Source organism: Enhydra lutris, unplaced genomic scaffold, assembly GCF_002288905.1.
Source record: "Enhydra lutris kenyoni isolate GAN:26980312 unplaced genomic scaffold, ASM228890v2 scaffoldscaffold21, whole genome shotgun sequence".
NCBI classification, from domain to species: domain Eukaryota; kingdom Metazoa; phylum Chordata; class Mammalia; order Carnivora; family Mustelidae; genus Enhydra; species Enhydra lutris.
The window spans coordinates 67702646-67722008 of record NW_019154105.1 but is presented as its reverse complement, the minus strand read 5'-3'; the positions used below and the strand labels follow the sequence as shown (position 1 = coordinate 67722008).

The following is a 19363-nucleotide window of genomic DNA, read 5'->3' as shown; positions in this document are numbered from 1 at the left end:
GAGCCCGGGCCCCGGCGCGGCGGCGGTGAGCGCGGAGTTCCCCGGCGACCGCACTGCCGGCTCCCCTCGCCTCAGCGACGCCCCCGCCGGGGGTCCGGGCCCCGAGGACCGGGGCTCCCCTGGCCCGCGCCGGCAGCGGCCGAGGCGGCGGCGGCGGCGTCGGCGTCGGCGTCGCAGACGGGCCCGGAGGCGGCGCGGCGGGTGGTGGTCGTGGCCGTGGCCGTGGCGGCGGCGGCGGCAGCAGCCACAACTGGAGGGTCGGCGGCGGCGGCGGCGGGGCAGCTCCCCCGGACCCCGCGCGGGGTCGCCAGGGCAGGTGGCGTCCTGCGAGGAATGCGCTGAGGTGGCGGCGCCTTCTCCTTCGCCGTCCCCTCCTCGTACCCGCGGATCCCGGCGGCGGCGGCGGCGGCGCCTGCGGGCTGTGGAACTTGAGAATTTCGTGGCCAACACGCTGCTGCTGAAAGCTCGCCAAGGTGGGTGCACGGCGGGCGCCGGACTCCCACCCCACCCGGACCCTCCGAGGAGCCCGGATCCCCACAGAGCCCCGCCCCCACGGCCCGCCCGGCCTCGCTCTCGGTCCCGCGGGTCGGCGAGGCGTCCGCTGCCCTGCACTCTCTTCAGCACGCGGGACCCCAGGTATAGGTAGTCTGCGCCCAGCTCTCGTTAGTCTGAGCCTGCTGCGTGGACCTGCCGCCCCCCCCCCCCCCCCCCCCCCCCCCCGCACCGTCCAGTGCGTCACGCCCGGCTAGCAGTGTCCTACCCCGAGGACGGGGAGGCGGGAGCACGGAGCGAAGCCGGCAGGAAACGACCGTGCCTTTGTGGTCTGTGCTGCCCTGGGTGAGAGCCGTCCTGTAGTGTCTGCGGATCGGTATTTGGGCGCAGCGTCCTGATTTTAGGTCTGGTCTGTGGCTTTGTGGTGTGTGGAGTGGAAACAGGTCAGATGGAATTCGGAAACGAAGCGGTTGGCTCAGCCCTTCCGCTCGGAGGTCGCTGGTAGCGTCCTGTGTTTCCCACGAGGCTGGAGAGCCGGCGACCAGCTGCCCACCTGCGGTTCTTCAGCCCCGGGCCTGATGCCGGCGATGGAGCAGGTGCTGCGTCCTTGCGCTGCGACCGCGATCCGTGCCCGTCCGACGGGCACAGTGGCCAGAACTCCGAATGGAAGACCACGGGGGTGGGGGGGAGGGGTTATGTGCAACGTCCCAGGGCCGGGAAGGGGTGCTCCTGGTGACTCAGGGTGCTGTTGGCAAGTGCCAGTGAATTTCTCTTGTGATCGGAATAGCAAGTTACGTTTTGTGGAAGAAGTTAACCTGGAAGACAGCTCTTTTTAGGTCTTTGGGGTTTGTTTCCTTTTGAATCCACCCCCCTTCCCATCTGTGTCCTAGGTGTCTTTCATGAGGAAAGGTGGGATCCCAAAGAGCCTGGTTCCTCAACCCACTGGAGCCCTTGGGTCAGAAACATTTGAAAGGAATTCTTGAAGTAACAGTGACTGGTGCGGAGAATTAGGTGCTCAAGTGAGGGTTTAAATGGAAGGATCCAGATTTAAGTAGTGAACTTTTATTTTCTAAAGTGGCTCTTCTGTGAAGAGTTGAGAGTAGAGGGGCGCCTGGGTGGCTCAGGAGGTTAAAGCCTCTGCCTTCAGTTCAGGTCATGATCTCAGGGTCCTGGGATGGAGTCTCACATCTGACTCTGCTCAGTGGGGAGCCTGCTTCCCCCTCTCTCTGCCTGCCTTTCTGCCTCCTTGTGATCTCTCTTTCTGTCAAGTAAAATCTTAAAAAAAAAAAAAAGTTGAGAATAGAGATCTTCTCTTGAATTATTTTGAATAGAAGACTGAAGATGGGTGGGAAGAGAATAGGGTCTTCCTTTTCTGTTAAGGTGGTGGGGTGACCTCAGCAGTAGGTGTCCGTGGAACATGTGATTGTGTCCAGTGTTTCTCACTTTGAACTCCAGGTTGGTCACAGAGATGAATCGTCCTTTGTGGAAATTGGCTCTGACCCAACCTCAGCCTGTTTTCTTTCCACTGTATCATCCTCTCTGGGTGTAATGTACGAAAACAGGCTGTCAAGCAGATTTCTGTACAACGCTGTAGAGATTAGATGAGGAGGTAAAATGTAAGTGCTTTCGAAGTGTTAAATACATAAAACCAGGGGCTCCTGGCTGGCTCAGTCGGAAGAGCATGCTACTTACTCTTGGTCTCTGGGCTGTGAGTCCGAGCCCCACGTGAGATATAGAGATTACTTAAAGAAATACATAGAACCAGTATTTCCTGTCATAAAGCCTAAGACTGCAGTGATCCATCCTTCCTTTCTTCCTTCCGTCCTTTTTTATTTATTTCTTTTAAAAGATTTTATTTCTTTATTTGACAGACAGAGATCATAGGCAGGCAGAGAGACAGGAGGAAGCAGGCTCCCCGCCGAGCAGAGAGCCTGATGCAGGGCTCGATCCCAGGACCCTGAGATCATGACATGAGCAGAAGGCAGAGGCTTAACCCTCTGAGCCACGCAGGTGCCCCTCTTTCTTTCTTTTTTAAAGATTTTATTTATCCATTTGACACAGGGAGAGAGAGCACAAGCAGGGGCTGAGGATAGGGAGAAGCAGGCTTCCCGAGGAGCAGAGAACCCGATGCGGGCCTCAATTCCAGGACCCTGGGATCATGACCTGAGCCGAAGGCAGACGCTTAACAGACTGAGCCACCCAGGCACCCCAGCAGTGATACTTTCTAAAGAGTTTTAATTTTTGTTTTCTAAAGTATTAACCCATACTGGTATGATCATTATGAGGTCTGCCGTTTGTCAGCAGGGAATGTTTACTCCTGTGTTCAGAAAGAGTTGTTACATCTGTGTGGTTAATGCTTAGAGAAGTTAAATATGAGATATTAGAAAGATGAATATATGGTGAGTGTTGGTTATAACTTAGGGTTGTTCTCCCAAATTGAAACTTTATTTGCTTTAGCAGCTCATGCGTATTTCCTAGGAAGTGTCTTCTTGGACCTCTCTAATGAGGAACCAGTTCACGGCTGGTTCCTCATTTAGTTTCTTTGGCTCATGTATTGGAAAATAAACATTTGACAGGAGTGTACATAGTACAGCAGTTATATGCTGGCCTTGGGAATCACACTATTGATTTAATATTATGAGTGAGTCCACTCATTCTCTAGATTTATTTCAAATAAAATCAATCTCTCTGTTTTTGTTCTCAAGCAGTATTTAAAACTGTTGCTCCTTTTCAGGAATGTTGGCAGATAATGCTGCATTGAAAAAGTTGTTTGTCACTTTGCCACGCACACTTTAAGGAAGTAGAAAATGATCCTACTGTTGATAAAACACAATCACTTTTTTTTTAACATTTAGCATTTTTTCTTTCTTTTTTTTTTTTTTTTTGAAGATTTTATTTATTTACTTGACAGAGATCACAAGTAGGCAGAGAGGCAGGCAGAGAGGGGGAAGCCGACTCCCCGCTGAGCAGAGAGCCCGATGCGGGGCTCTATCCCAAGACCCTGAGATCATGACCTGAGCTTTAACCCACTGAGCCACCCAGACGCCCCTAGAATTTTTTCTTGTGTTACACCTTTGCTAAGCAATTTGTGACCTTTCATAGCTTTAAATAATAACCTTAAATTGTTTCACATCCTACTTCTGAGGAGACTTTCACCCCGTTTTGTCTCTCGGAAAAATTGACAGCATGAATGCAGAGGGAAGAATAAGGGTGTGTACATCGAGTGTGGATTTGGTCTTACGTGTAGTATTCCTTTCAGATTTCAGCCGATGGTGTTTTTAGCAGTTGATTGGCATCTCCTGCATAGTTAATACATCTGGTATCATTCATACTGTCTCTTGCTGAGGCCTCCTCCCCAGGATTTTGGTTGTATGGGGTTTCTAGAAGTAGCTTACAAATCTTTTGATTCCAGAAGTATAGTAGCTAATATTTTTTGTTTTCCTTTATCATACTTCATTTGATCCCACACCTAAGAGCTACTTAATACATTTTTGTTATTTAAAAAAATGAACACTTTTGAGTTCTTTGCACCTGTTCTTGTTTGCTGGCTATTCCAGCCTTCAGTGCATCAGGTCCTCCTTGCTTTCTTCTTGTTCGGTTCTTTCCACCCTTCCAGAATCTGGTTTACCTTCGTCTTCGTAGCTTGGTCTGATTCTCCCAGCTTGGAGAGTGTGCACTCTCTGCCCTCAGGGAATTTGGAACTTGGGGTTCAGAACATGGCATAGTCAGTGATTATCCAGCTAAATTATAATCTGTGCATGCATGGACAAGACATAGGTTTACTTTGATTTTTTATTCCTTTCAGTGCTGCCTAGCCATATAGTCTGTACCTGGTAAAACCACTGGAGACTAAGGGGGTGATTTGTTATTTTGCTGAATTCAATAAAGAGAAGGTGAAATTCATACTAAAAATGAAAGGATTGGCTGCATTTGGAGGGAATAAAGTGTGTTCCAAGTTTGCTGTAGAGCCTAGTGGTTGAAAAGGATAGCTAACATCAGTGCCCGTTTCCTCTGTCCAGGCAACATGCTAAATTCTTTATGGGCAATATCCCAGCCAGTCCTGTCCCTCCTTTCCTAACCTGTAACCTCCTCCTAACCTCTTCTAACCGGATTGATGATAATTCTACTTCTCAGTGTTAAGAGGATTGCATGGGATAATGTGGCACAGTGCTTGGTGCTCAGAAAGTGCTCAATAGAGTAGTTGTGGCTGTAGATTTTGTTGTTACGTCCAGTGTCATGATGAAGAGTTGGCACTTGAATATGAAGTTGTGTTAATTGACCTTGAATCTCATTCTTTGTCTCAGTCCATGCTCATTCTAGATTTCCCAAAAACATAGCTTTCCTGTTCCTGAATTCTCACTTTTGGGCGGTCCTTGTATCTCATTTAGCCTTAAGCTTTGTTATTTCTCACATCCATTCCTGTCTGTCCTCATCTAGTGCGCACATATACCCCTGCACCCCCTCCCCCAGTGCCGTGGTTCTCTATAGCTCTTAAGTTGACTGAGGGACAGAATTTCCTTGCTGGTCTATTTCCAGACTTTCTTCTCCTTTGTCATCTCCACTGCTGTTAGAACACTCTTTCTAAAACACAGATTTGTTCTCTTAATCTTTGGTTTAAAATGCAGCCCTAGACCTCCATTCCAGGATCCCCACAGGGTCCTCCCTGTCTTCTCACCCAGTAGATGTCTACAAATGCGGACCGTGACTGAGGACAAAAGAGCACATCTCAGGAATTCTTTCCATACCGATGATAACCAGAAATTAAGGTTTCAAACTAAGCTGTCATTTTATTATTTATTTATTTAATTTTTAAAGAGATTTTATTTTATTTATTTGATAGATCACAGGTAGACAGAGAGGCAGGCAGAGAGAGAGGGGGAAGCAAGCTCCCTGCCGAGCAGAGAGCCCAGTGCCGGCCTCGATCCCAGGACCCTGAGATCATGACCTGAGCCGAAAGCAGAGGCTTAACCCACTGAGGCACCCAGGCTCCCTAAGCTGTCTTTTTAGTGGTCTGGAAATAGGGAACAAAAACTGAGATTTTATTCACCTTTGGAATGTCACTAGTGAGTGCCTTTTGTTTTATTTAAATTTAATATTTCTGTTTTTATTAAATCAGTGTTAAAATGTAATTATATCTACAGTGCAACCTCTAGTTCCTCTTTCAGTATTTACATGCTCATCACTAACAAAGACAGTGGGGTCAACCGTAACTAATTATGATGTTAGCAAAAAGCCAAACACATGTGTTTTGTGTTTTTTGTTTTTTAGAATGGAAACTATTTGTTTTTACCAAATTGAAAGAGCATTCCTAGTTCAAAGAACACATGGCAATACTATCTTTGTGGCCCCCTTACTCCTGTGCTGCTTTGTCTCACTTCCTGGCAGAGACATTGTGGTTGAGCGTTTGCAGGGTAATCCTAGATATTTTTTTGTGAGCATTTGTGTGTACTAGATTTGCCAGTTGGACAGGGCTGCTGAACTGATTGCATCCCATACCACCCCCCCCCACCCCACCGCCAACCTCTAGGAGCAAGTGTTCTTTCCACTTTTACAGATGAGGGAAACAGAAATGACTTGCTCAAGGTCACATCACTAGTTAATGGGAGCATCGGGGTTCAGCCCAGGTCTGTCTGGCCCCAAACACATGCTCTAACTAGTCATGTAATGCTGTCGAAACACTCCTCAATTTGCTGCTTTTAATGAAAACAGGTTGATCTTTTGTCTTTAGCTTCTGGCATGAAATTAGCTTTCTAGATGTAGGAATGTCGCGTGGCTGGTTGGACCACGTGAAAGCACAGTTGATAGAAGTTGGGATGTGGCGGGGAAGGTGGGGCCGTTGGATTCTCATCTGACAAGGAAAACTTCGGAGACATTGTGTGTGTTTGCACCCGGAGAACTGCAGAGCCAACAGCGTTGTGCAGTTATATCAGGAGTCCATACAAGAGCTGAAAGTGATGGTGAAGTGTTTGGCCAAGGGGCAGAGCCTTCCTGATGTCACTCTGGTTCTAGAAGGAAAGAATTTGGAGCCTCTCTGCTCCCTGTTTTGATTACATTTGCCTAGCATGCTCAGTGCTCTTTCTTTCAAGTGCTTCATTGGGTTAGACACAGCATGATCTCAAAAGGACAGCCTCCTCATGTCCCTTCATCAAGCTAGGAACAGAATTCGTGACTGGTTCTGTTCTACTAATTAAAAAAATTTTTCCAAGGGATCCATAACTTTAAAAATCAGAGAATAAAAGGACTTCTGACAGAAAGTTCTAGCCTTCCTCATACTCCTTTTCTTCCTCTAAACTGAATGTTTATCCCTTTGCTTGCCCCGCCAATTCACATGTTGAAACCCAGTTCCTGATGTGGTGGTATTTAGAGGTGCTTAGTTCATGAAGGTAGAGCCCTCATACAAGGGATCAGTGCCCTTATAAAAGACACCCCACAGAGCTCCCTGGCCCCTTCGGCCACATGAGGACACATTGAGAAGACAGCCATCTGTGAACTGGGAAGCAGGCTTTCACCAGATGCTGAGTCTGTGCACCTTGATCATGGACTTCCAGTCTCTAGAACTGTGAGAAAGAAGTGTTGTTTATAACCCCCACTCCCCCCACCCATGTATGGTATTTTGTTACAGCAGCAGGAGCAGACGAAGACCCCATTCCCCTCAGTTGCAGCCGCACTAATTCTTCCCATGACTTCTCTTTTCGTTACTCTGGCAGTTACTGTTGAATTTCTAAAGAATAGTGCTCGTCCATTTAGACTTCTATTAGCTTTATGCTGTTGGATGTGGGCGTAGCTCCCTTAAACTAGCTCCTCCATCTTCTTTCTCCCTCATTCATGTAGTTGCATCACTATTTTAAATTCCTGTATTGGTTATCTTTTTAACTTAAAAAATTACTGGAATTCTCAGACTCCCAAGACATTTGCTCAAAAGACATGAAGTGTTATTTTACTGTTTATAGTAGTCAGCTTGGGCTGCCATAACAAAATAACACAGATTGGGTGGTTTAAACAACAGAAATGGTTGGGTTTTTTGTTTTCGGTTTTGGTTTTGGTTTTGGTTTTGGTTTGTTTTTACAGTTCTGAGGGCTAAGAATCCAAGGTCAAGGTACCAGCATGGCTGATTTCTGGTGAGGACTCTTCCTGGCATATATAAGGCTGCCTTCTCCCTGCGTCCTCCCATAGCCTTTCCTCTTGTTTATGCTGAGAAACAGAGATTTTTCTGGTGACTCCTCTTAAGAATTCACCTGTCACATTGGAGCCTTAGCTGGCTGACCGTCTCATTTAACCCTAGTTACCTCTCTGAAGGCCCAAACTCCAGTTATAGTTCCATTGGGGTTAGGACTTCAGCGTGTGAATTTGGAGGTGAGAGTGGGGTGCTGAGGTACAAGTCAGTCTATAACACTATTTTAATTTGCATTTTCCTAATTACCAGGGAAATTGAACATCTTTTTGTAATGGGGGTGATTCAACTTTCCTCTTTGTAAATTGCTTGTCGTATCTTCTGCACAATGAGGACAGAGTATCTTACTGATTTCTAGCATCTTTTTATGTAATCTGGATACTCAGTATACATTGCACAAATCTCCCATTCTCTCACCTGCTGTGTTAGTTTCCTATTGCTGCTTTAACAAGTTACCACAAACTAAATGGCCTGAAATAACACAGGTTGTTTTGTTACAGTTCTGGAGGTCAGAAGTCTGAAATGGGTCTTGCTGAGCTAAAATCAAGATGTCAGAAGGGCTGCGTTCCTTTCTGGAGCTTCTAGGGAGAATTTACCGGACAGAGAACCGGTTCTGAACTCAGGTCTGTCTGCTTGCTGATCAAAAATTAATACTCTAGAGACAAGGGACAGTGAGAAAGGAAAGTCGCTTTAGTCAGGAAGCTGGCAACCTAGAAGGCAGGTGGACAGACATCTCAAAAACCATTTTCCCTGTCCAGGCCAAGCTGGAAGGATTTTAGAGGGGAAGACATGGGAGAAGGGAGGGGGCTGCATGCAAGAGAAGCAGGTGCTTGAATGGTGAGTCCAATGTCGGGACCCTGAATAGACTTGCTGGCATCAGTGACAGCTGTTTTTTTTTTTTTTTTTTTTTAAAGATTTTGTTTATTATTTATTTGACAGAGAGAGATCACAAGTAGACAGAGAGGCAGGCAGAGAGAGAGAGGGAAGCAGGCTCCCTGTCGATCAGAGAGCCCGATGCGGGACTCGATCCCAGGACCCTGAGATCATGACCTTAAGCCGAAGGCAGCGGCTTAACCCACTGAGCCACCCAGGCGCCCAGTGACAGCTGTTTTTTAAATGTGGTCAGGCCTCGTCTTCTGGGAAAGTTTGGTCCTTCACTTCTGAAGGCCAGTGGTTTGCAAATCTTAAGAGGTTGGGTCTGCTACAGACTGAGGGAGTTAGGTCAGCAAGCCGAGAGTGAGGAAGCTTGAAGTGAGTTTGCCCTTCAGACCGGTTGGAGCGCTATCACAATTTCATTTTGGAGGTTTTATGGGGGAATCCATTTTCCCCCATAAGAAAATCCATTTTCTTGCCCTTTCCAGCTTCTGGAGGCCACCTGTGTCCCTTGACAATACCACGTGTGAGGGAGGATGTGGAGTAACTGCAGCCAGACTCTCACAACGCCCGTTGCAATGTGGAACTGGAGACCCCGGCAGTGTCTGATAAACACACCTGCCCTATGATCTGGTGATTCTCCTCCAGATGTCCCCAGTTCAACGGGCACAGGCCCACATTTGAGAATGTTTATCGGGGCTTTATTCATAACAGTCTCAGGCAGGAAACAGCCCAATCATTCCTCCCCGAGAGGATGGATAATGCAGTACCGATACGTGTAATGCCATGCAGCAGGAAAAAGAGCTGATACATGCAAGAACATAGACGAGTGTCGGGAGCATTAGGTTAAGGAAAAACTCAGAAGAGAGCGATCCTCAGTGATTCCAGTGGTATGATGTGAAAGTAATCCATGATAATACAAATTGGAATGGTAGTTGCCTTGAAGAAGGGAGGGATTGACACCAAAGAGGCAGGAAGGAACTTTCTGGGGTGATGAAAATGTGTATAGAGGCACCTGGGTGGCTCAGTTGGTGAAGCATCTGCCTTCAGCTCAGGTCATGATCTCAGGGTCCTGGGATGGAGCCCCAGTTGGGCTCTCTGCTCGGCAGCAGTCTGCTGTTTCCTCTCGCTCTCCCTCTGTGCCCTCTCTGTCTCTCAAATAAATAAAATCTTTTTTAAAAAAATTTTTAAAAATGTGTATTAATTGATCCAGCTGGTAATTATGCGGGTATATATACATTTGCAACATTTCATTGAGTGATACTATTAAGCTTGGTGCAATTATTGTGAAAATTGTGTCTGTTGAAAGTACTTCTTTAAGGAAAAACATTTTATAAGATAGGGTCTATCTGTTCCTGAAAGATTTGGTAAACCTGGCCCACAAAACTGCCTGAGTTTGGGGTCTCCCCTGGCCCTCCCCGACACTCCTGACTTGGAAGCAGGGATAGGGATGGTTCTTTTTTATTATCAATTTAGTTTCTTTAATACTTACTGTGACCTTCAGGACTGTTTCTTCTTCTTCTTTTTTTTTTTTTTTTTTTAAGATTTTATTTATTTGACAGAGAGAGATCACAAGTAGGCAGAGAGGGAGAGAGAGAGAGAGGGAGGAGAAAGCAGGCTCCCTGCCCAGCAGAGAGCCCCGTGCGGGACTAGATCCCAGGACCCTGAGATCATGACCTGAGCTGAAGGCAGAGGCTTAACCCACTGAGCCACCCAGGCAGCCCAGGACTGTTTCTTCTTGAGTTAGGTTTGGTAACTTAGGTTTTCTGAAAAAATTCTTTTCACCTAAGCTTTCAAATTTATTTGGTGTTAATGTTATTTGTAACACTTTCTATTTTTACAACTGCAACTGTGATCTTTTTAATTTAGAATATTATTTGTGTGGGTCTTTTATTTTTGTTAGGCTTGCAGAAGATTTTTGTTAATCATTTCAATGAACCAGAGTTTGGTTTCATATGCTCTTCTCAATTATGTCTGTCTTCTGTTTTATTAATTTCTGCTTATATTGTATTCTTTATTTTGATTTGCCTCTAGCTACTCATTTGGACTGCTTAACCCATACTTTTTAAACTGTCTTGTTTTAAAATAAATAAATTTAAGACTCTGACTTTTAAGTATTGTGTTAACAGCAACCCACAAGTTTCTTCATGTGGTTTTTTCATCTCAGTTATGTTTAATGATTCTGATTGTGATTTCTTTGTTAAGCCTTAATTATTTGACTGATTTTTAAGAAATTATAAATTCATGGCACCTTTTTAAATGACCTTTTTATTGGTGATTTAATGACAGATGATCAGATGGTCTTCATATTATCAGTATTTTGGTATTTGTTGAAATATACTTTGTAAGCTGGTACTTGGTCAATTTTTATAAATGTTTATCTGTTCTTAGGAAGAATATGTGGTTTTTATTTGCTGGGTAAGACCCCTGTCTTTTAGCTTAAGCTTACTACTGTTACTATATAAATAGACTCTATTTTTATTGTTTTTTTGTCTGTTTGATAATCAGTTTATGATAAAGTCTTGATGAAATCTCCCACTAGGGCAGTGGATATTTAAATTCATTTTCCCTGATTTGGTTGATTTTATTTCCAAGACACTGTTAAGTATTTACTAGTTACTGATTTCAGTTATCTTCTTGTTGGGTTATTGTTTTTTTAATTATTTAGGTAAGGTGCATCTCTGTCCCCACCAGTGCATTTCAGTTTTCCTTAAGTTGTATTTTCATTGGACATGCCTATTACTTTTTTTTTTTTAAGATTTTATTTGTTTGACAGAGAACACAAGTAGGCAGAGAGGCAGACAGAGAAGAGAGAGAGAGAGGAAGGGAAGCAGGCTCTCGGCTGAGCAGAGAGCCTGATGCGGGGCTGGATCCTAGGACCCTGGGATCATGACCTGAGCTGAAGGCAGAGGCTTTAACCCACTGAGCCACCCAGGCGCCCCTGGACATGCCTATTATTATACCTGCCTGTGTGTGTGTGTGTGTGTGTGTGTGTGCACGCGTGCGCACGAATTTTTGCCGTTTTCCCTCACCCTGCCTTTTGGTGTGTTTTTTGAATGCTTTGGGTGTGTCTCATAAATAACATGTAGCTGGATTTTGATAGTTTCTCCCATCTAATAATCTCATTCTTCTATTTATTTAATTTTTTAAAAGATTTTATTTGTTTGACAGAGAGCACAAGTAGGTAGAGCAGCAGGCAGAGGGAGAGGGAGAAACAGGCTCCCCACAGGGAGCCCAATGTGGGACTTGATCCCAGGACCCTGGGATCATGACCTGAGCCAAAATCAAGTGAGACACTTAACCAACTGAGCCACCTGGTGCTCCTAGATGTCCCCCTTTTTAATGATACTAATCATGTTGGGTTAGGACCTACCTGAATGATTTAATTTTAACTTGATTACCTTTGTATTATAAAGATCCTGTCTCCAAATACGATCATATTCTGAAGGGTGGGGATTAGCTGAAGGTTAGGACTCTAAAACATCTTTTTTGAGGAGGTACTAATTCAACCTATACCTTTAAAATAGATGAAGGCAGCCTATAGAGGGGGACCTTCAAACTTTTGGGACTTCAAAAGCTTTGGCCCCACATCCGTCTCTACTTTTTGGGACACAATATACTACCCTAGTGGACTGTGCCTCTTGTTTTTGCCCCCCTCAGGCTTTAGCACAGTGGAGGGTCTTCTATGTAAGTAGCCTGGGCCATGCCAACCACAGTTGATATTGGGTATGGTCCCATGACTAAATGTGTGTGCTCTTCCTTTTCTTGCCTGATTTCTTCCCTTCTGGTCTTCCTGTCTTGAAATGGTATGGTGAGCACCACCCAGCTCATCTTGAGGCTGACTGCACCTGGATGGGACAGCTCAGAAAATTGGAGCTGGACTTTGGTGTGATGTGTCGGTGGAGAATTTTGGAATCAAGGACTGCTTACTGAGGGGCAGGGTGGCTGCTCTGGCTCAGTAGCATGTGTGCCCCAAGCCTGCTGCTATGACGTGTATGTTTGTGTCCTCTCCCTATTTAATTATTGAAGCTCTAATTACCAGTGTGATGGTATTTGGAGGTAGGGCCTTTGAAAGGTAATTATGGTTACATTAGGTCGTAAGGGTGGGCCCCTATGATGGAATTAATGTCCCTATTAAAAGAAAGAGAGGCACCGATCTCTCTGTTCAAGTGCATGTATCAGGAAAAGGCCCGTGAGTACATAATGAGAAGATAGCCATCTACAAACCAGGAAGGGCCCTCACCAGTCACCGAATCTGCTGACACCCTGGTCTAGGAATTTCCAGCCTCCGGAAGTCTGACAAGTGTTTGTTGTTAGGTCACCCAGACTATGGTATTTTGTCATAGCAGTCCAAGGTGACCGAGACACCAGTGGAGCGGTTCCCACTCTTCTCTCTCTCCTTCACCTTGTGATCTTCAGACCAAGCCAGGGAATCTTGTCTAGGGAGAAGGGAGCCTTTTGTATTGATAGCTCACCCACGTGGTTCATGGGATGTGTGTGTGCACTGTTGTGTTTAGTGAAATGTGGGTGAAGCCCTGTGTTTGGAGGTACACGGTGTGTGTGCAGTATTGCGTTTGTGTCATTTACTCTTTAAACAAGTATGTTTTGAGTGAATTATGTACTGGGTTCTGAGCTCTCACCTCTACCATTTCATGAAAGCCACCCTTGACAAGATCACCAGGGTCAGTTCTTGCTCCTCATCCTACTACACCTGTGGGCTGCACATGACATACCTCATCATAGGGTCAATATGTCCTTCTAGACCAGCGCCCTCCAAGGTTTTCTGCTGTTTCAGTGCTTGTCCTTAGACTGCTTGACTGGTTGCCTCTCATTTGCTAGACCTCTTCATATTGAAATCCTCCCAAGGCTCAGTCCGTGGAGTATCACTCCCTTATGATCTTATCCAGTAACATGTTTTGGAGCAGGCTGCTGTCTCTCAAATTGAGATCTGCAGACTGGACCTTTTCATTGAACTGCTGTTCATTCTCCACTTGCTCACTTGACATTGCTACTTGGAAACCATCTGTGTGCATGCATGAATGCACAAACTGCACACACTCAGTCAAAACTAACTATTAACACTTACCCTGCCCCTATTTTTTCTTTCTGCATCTCAGTTAATACTCAGGCCAAAAATTTTAAAGTTGACTTTTAATTCCTTATATCCCACATCCAATCCTTTGGCAAATATTTTTAGATCTTCCTTCAAAATGCAAAGAATCTTAACCTCTCACCGCCTTCAGCATAGCTCAAGCCATCAACCCCTCTCGTTTGGAAGACCACAATTGGCTGATACTTGGTCTCAGCTTCTGCCTTTCTGACCCTACAGTCTCTTCTCAACACACCAGCCAGAGTGATCCTATTAAAATTAAAGTCGAGGTGTCAGCCCTCTCCAAACCCTCGCCATTGCCTCCCAGACCAAGCAGAGCAAAAGGACGAATGTTGGAATTATCAGGCCAGGAATTTTTAAAAACTGTGATTAGTATCCTCAGGGCTTTAATGGAAAAAGTTAGACAACATGCAAAACGCAGATGGATAATGTTAAAGAGAGAGATGGTAATTCTAAAGAAGAATCAAGAGAAATGCTATGAGTGAGAAGAACCAAAAAAAAAAAAAAAACAGGGACACCTGGGTGGCTCAGTTGGTTGAGCGGCTGCCTTCGGCTCGGGTCATGGTCCTGGCGTCCTGGGATCGAGTCCCACATCGGGCTCCTTGCTCGTCAGGGAGCCTGCTTCTCCCTCTGCCTCTGCCTGCCATTCTGTCTGCCTGTGCTTGCTCTCTCTCCCTCTCTCTCTCTGACAAATAAATAAATAAAATCTTTAAAAAAAAAAAAAACAAATGAATCCTTTTGATGGCCTCATAAACTGACTGGACAGGGCTGAGGAAAGAACCTCTGAGCTTGAGGATATGACAAAATATCTAAAACTGAAAAGCAAGGAGAAAAAAAGACTGAAAAAAATCACAACAGAATATCCAAAAACTGGCACAACCATAAAAGGCATAATATACCTGTAATGGGAATGCCAGGAGGAGCAGAAAGAAAGAAAGGAACAGATGAAATATTTGAAGTAATAATGACTGAGACTTTACCCCAATTAATGTTAGACATCAAGCCACAGATGAAGCTCAGAAAATATGAAACAGGATAAATGTCAAAAGAATGATACCCAGGAGGAACATCTGGGTGGCATAGGCGGTTAAGCATCTGCCTTCACTTCAGGTCATGATCCTGGGGTCCTGAGATCAAGCCCTGCATTGGGCTCCCTGCTTGGTGAGGAGCCTGCTTTTCCCTCTCCCTCTGCGTCTCCCCCCGATTCATGCATATGCGTGTGCGCACCACGCACTAGCTCTCTTGCAAATAAAATCTTAAAAAAAAAAAAAAAATGGCGCTTAGGAATATCATCTTCAAACTTTAGGAAGTCAAAGATAAAAAGTCTTAAAAGAAGCCACAGATAAAAACACTTTGCCTATACAGGAACAAAGGTAAGAATTATATCTGATTTCTTCTTAGAACCCATGCAAGGAAGAAGACGGGAGTGAAACATTTAAAGTATTGGAAGAAAAACCCACCAACCTAGAATTCTGCATCCTGTGAAATTACCCTCCAAAAGAGAAGAAATGAAGACTTTCTCAGACAAACCAAAACTGAGGGAATTTGTTGCTAGTGGATCTGCCTTGCAAGAAACTAAAAAAAGTTGTTCCTAGAGAAAGAAAATTAGATGTTCAGAAACTTTGATCTACATAAAGAAAGGAAGAGCATCAGAGAATAAATACATGATGGTAAAATGAAGACTTGTTTTTCTTAATCTATTTGCTGTTAGATAAAAAGTAACACATTTATACATAGAGACACATATATAAAAAGGATATACTATGTATAAATGAAATGAATGTTAGCAATGGTACAAGGGATAGGAGGGGAATTAGGAATATTTTGTTATTTATAACGTACTCCTACTACCTATGAAGTGGTATAATTTTCTTTGAAAGGGAACTTGGATTAGTTGTAAATGTATGTTGCCACTAAAAACAGTTTAGGGGAGCCCGAGTGGCTCAGTTGGTTGGATGTCTGCCTTTGGCTGGGGTCGTGATCCCAGAGTCTTAGGATTGAGCCCTGCAAAGGGTTCCCAGGATGCTCAGTGGAGAGTCTGCTTCTCTTCCCACTCCCCCGGTCATGCTTTCTCTTTCTTTCTTTCTCTCATTCTCTCAAATAAAATCCTTAAAAAGATAAACAGTTTAAAAAGAAGTATAATTGATATGCTAAGGAAAATGTGAGAATAGAATCCTATAAAATGATTTAAACCACAAATGGCAAAAAAAAAAAAATCAAGGAAAACAACAGTAAGAACAAGATAAGGGCAACAAGTAGTAGTAAAATATGGTAGATATTAATCCAACTACAGATATACCTTGTTTTATCGATACTACACTTTTTACAAATTGAAAGTTTGTGGCTACCATGTGTCAAGTCTTTTGGTGCCAGCTTTTCCAACAGCATTTTTTCTCTTTATGTCTCTGTCACATTTTGGTAATTCTTACAGTATTCCAAACTTTTAAATTATTGTTAGAGTGATGTGTGATTGTTGATTATGACTTACTGAAAGCTCAGATGATGGTTAGCATTTTTATCAATAAAGTTTTTTTTAAATTAAGGCATATACATTGTGTTTTAGGCATACTGCTATTGCATGGTTAACAGAGTACAGCTTAGTATAAACATAACTTTTATATGCAATGGGAAGGCAAAATTCATTTGTATTGCTTAATTGTGACATTTGCTTTATTGCAGTGGTGTGGAATGAAACCCACAGTGTCTCTGAGGTATGCCTGCATTGCATATCAGTAATCACTTTAAACATCAGTGGTCTTAAGTGCATCAGTCAAAAGAGAGAGATTGTCAGAGTGGATAGAAAAGTAAGACCCAACTACATGTTGTCTATAGAAAACTCACTTTAAATATAAAAATACACATAGATTTAAAGTAAAGGGTTGGAGAAAGGTCTTCCATGCTGCCATTAATCAAAGGCAGTAGGTGTACCTATGTTAATTTCACACAGTTTAAACTTCAGAGCAAAGAAAGTAAACAAGGATAAAGAGGGGTATTACATAATGACAAAAGGGTCAGTTCTCCAAGAGGATGTAGTAGTCCTTAAAGTGTATGTGCCTAACAACATATAGGCAGAATATGTGAGTCAAGAACTGATAGAACTGCAAGGAGAGATTGATGAATACACATTCTTCTCAAGGTCACATTGGAACATTGTCTATGATAGTCCGTATTCTGGGCTATAAGACATGCTGTGACAATTTTAAAAGAATAGAAATAATATAATGTCTTCTCTCAGACCACAGTGGAATTAAAATAGAAACCATAAACCAGAAAGACAGCTGGAAAATCTCCCAAATACTTGGAGATTAAACATACCTTTAAGAAAGATTTTGGTTTTTTGTTTGTTTATTTGAGAGAGAGAGAGCAAGCGTCAGTGGTGGGGAGAGACAGAGGGAGAGGGAGAAGCAGACTCCCCACTGAGCAGGGAGCCTGACATGGAGCTTGATCCCAGGATCCTGGGATCATGACCTGAGCCAAAGACAGACACTTAACTAACTGAGCCACCCAAGATGCCCCAGTTTAGAGTAGAAATCTGTGAAACTAAAGGTGGGAAATCAACAAAATGAAAATCTGATTATTTGAAATGGTTAGTAAAATCTGTAAGCCCTAGCCAGACTAAGAAAAAAGAAGACACAATATTATCAGAAATGAAAGGGACATCACTACGAGTCTCACAGACGGGGCTTGACTAGGAGTAAGGCATCCTAAAAGGTAATTGCCAGAGAAAGGTAAAATTAGGCTCATACAGATCACGTTAAAATGGACATGTGTTTTGTTTTTACTTACATAGGGAACCAGGCACATGTTCTAAACAGTTCAGATGAAGTCAAAAAGCTTACATTTATGTGATGAAAGGAATTGAATTGCAAATCTGGGCAAACTGATTTTTCTAGAGGGAAGAGAAGTCCTTGGGAACTACCGGACAAACAGTTTGCATGTGTGCCTGTCACCCACAGTTTTACAGAAAGCTGTACAATAGGTCAAGACAAGGAAGGCTAGAATCTGATAACCTGAAAGGTTGTGCTGGACGGATACAATGCAGTGTTTTTCTGAAACACTGTTTTTCTTCTGAAGACTTTCAGATAAATCAAGTACACTAAAATTTCATTAACTTGAGCTCATATAAATTGGTGAGCCAATGTGACTCAGGAAAAGTCGGAATTAGGGAACTTCCCTAAGAAAATATCATAGGAGATGCTAGCTCTGTCTCTGTTTACAGCTTTGCTCTGATTTAGTCACTGGATAGATACCCTGTGATCAGCCTTTCTTATGCACACAGGGAGAACCTAGCCCGGTAGGGTATGCTGCTTCCCTGCCAGTCTGTGGATCTGAGAAGTGACCTATCATCGCCTTGTTCTCTGGCTTGGGGGCCAGAGGCCAAACCAAGCCTTGAGTCCTGGCGAAGGCTCTGCAGCACCTGCTGCCCTGGCCTATGACCTTCCTTGGGGGAGGCCTGTCCACCTTGCTGGCTCTTCTGCATCAGGAGCACTGAGACTGTCTCTTTGATAATCCTGTCCTTCCTCTTCCCAGGCATTTTAGAGACATGCTTGGAAAAAGACCACTCTTGGGAGACATGAGGGAAATGGGCTGTCCGTGAGACGACAAGATGAAGAGACTTGAATGTGAGTAAAGCCACAATGGACAATGAAGTTAAGAGTATGGAAGCAAAACGGCATGAAAGAGCAGAGTATCTGTTGGAACTACGTTTCTCCTGGACAGAAGTTACGAAGGCAAAGTTTTCATTGACATAGTTAAATGGGAGTAGTGAAAACAATGTACTGGATTTTAAATAAGAGCAAATCTTAAACAAAACAAAATGAATCTATGTAATTAGCAGATCATCCTTTAAGATTGTGCATCCTACTTTTCCATTGCAATAGCCTTTCTTAGGAAGTATTGATGAAAATATACTTGGCCAAATAAGGTACTTATAAGGAAGTCTGTTAACTTCTCTCCCATCCTCCTTTTTCATTTTTCCGTTTGGTGAAATACAAAAAAACCCCTGTGATTTTATCATGGGATGAAAAAGAACTGGGAGGCCCACTAGCAGTTTTTCCCTCTTTTGCTTTGATCATATCTGGTAACTGCTGACGTTAGCTGTAGTGAGGAAGAAAAATAGCCCTGGATCTACTTAAGGAGCAAGCTGGGACCTAGATATACTGTTCCAGTATAATGATTCTGGATAAATGCTGCTTTGTGTGCTGAGAGAGTGTTCTACAGGATCAGTGGTCGCATTGACTAACACCCTTATCAAGATTGTTGTGTTTGCTGGGTACCTGGGTGGCTCACCTGGTTGGGCATCAGACTCTTGATTTTGGCTCAGGTCATGATCTCACGGTCATGATCTCACAGAGCCCTACACAGGGCTCTGTGCTTAGCAGGGAGTCTGCTTGAGATTCTCTCTCTCCCCCTCTCCTTCTGCCCCTCCCCCAATCGCTCTCCTAATAAATAAATAAATAAATAAATGTCTCTAAAAAAAAGACTTGTGTTTGCATATCTGTTTTCACTTCTGGTTGAATATAAAGTGGACATTTGGGTGATATCTTTTTAACACTTAAACAAGAAAATGACTTTATGTTGTTTGAGGAACTCTTTTTTTTTTCCCCAAAGTTTTTGTTGTTATAAATATATTTAACCATTTTTAAGTGCACAGTGGTATTAAGTAAATTTTTACTGTTGTGCAAACATCACCACCATTCACCTCCAAAACTCTTTTC

General features: G+C 43.8%; 1 long non-coding RNA gene across 1 annotated transcript; it reads left to right on the top strand.

The window, feature by feature from the left end:
• Nucleotides 1–409: 409 nt before the first annotated feature.
• LOC111148959 lies at nt 410–18965 on the top strand. The gene is made up of 3 exons (XR_002640724.1): nt 410–473; nt 15048–15316; nt 18177–18965. It is a non-coding gene; the product is annotated as an uncharacterized LOC111148959 (long non-coding RNA).
• Nucleotides 18966–19363: the final 398 nt, after the last annotated feature.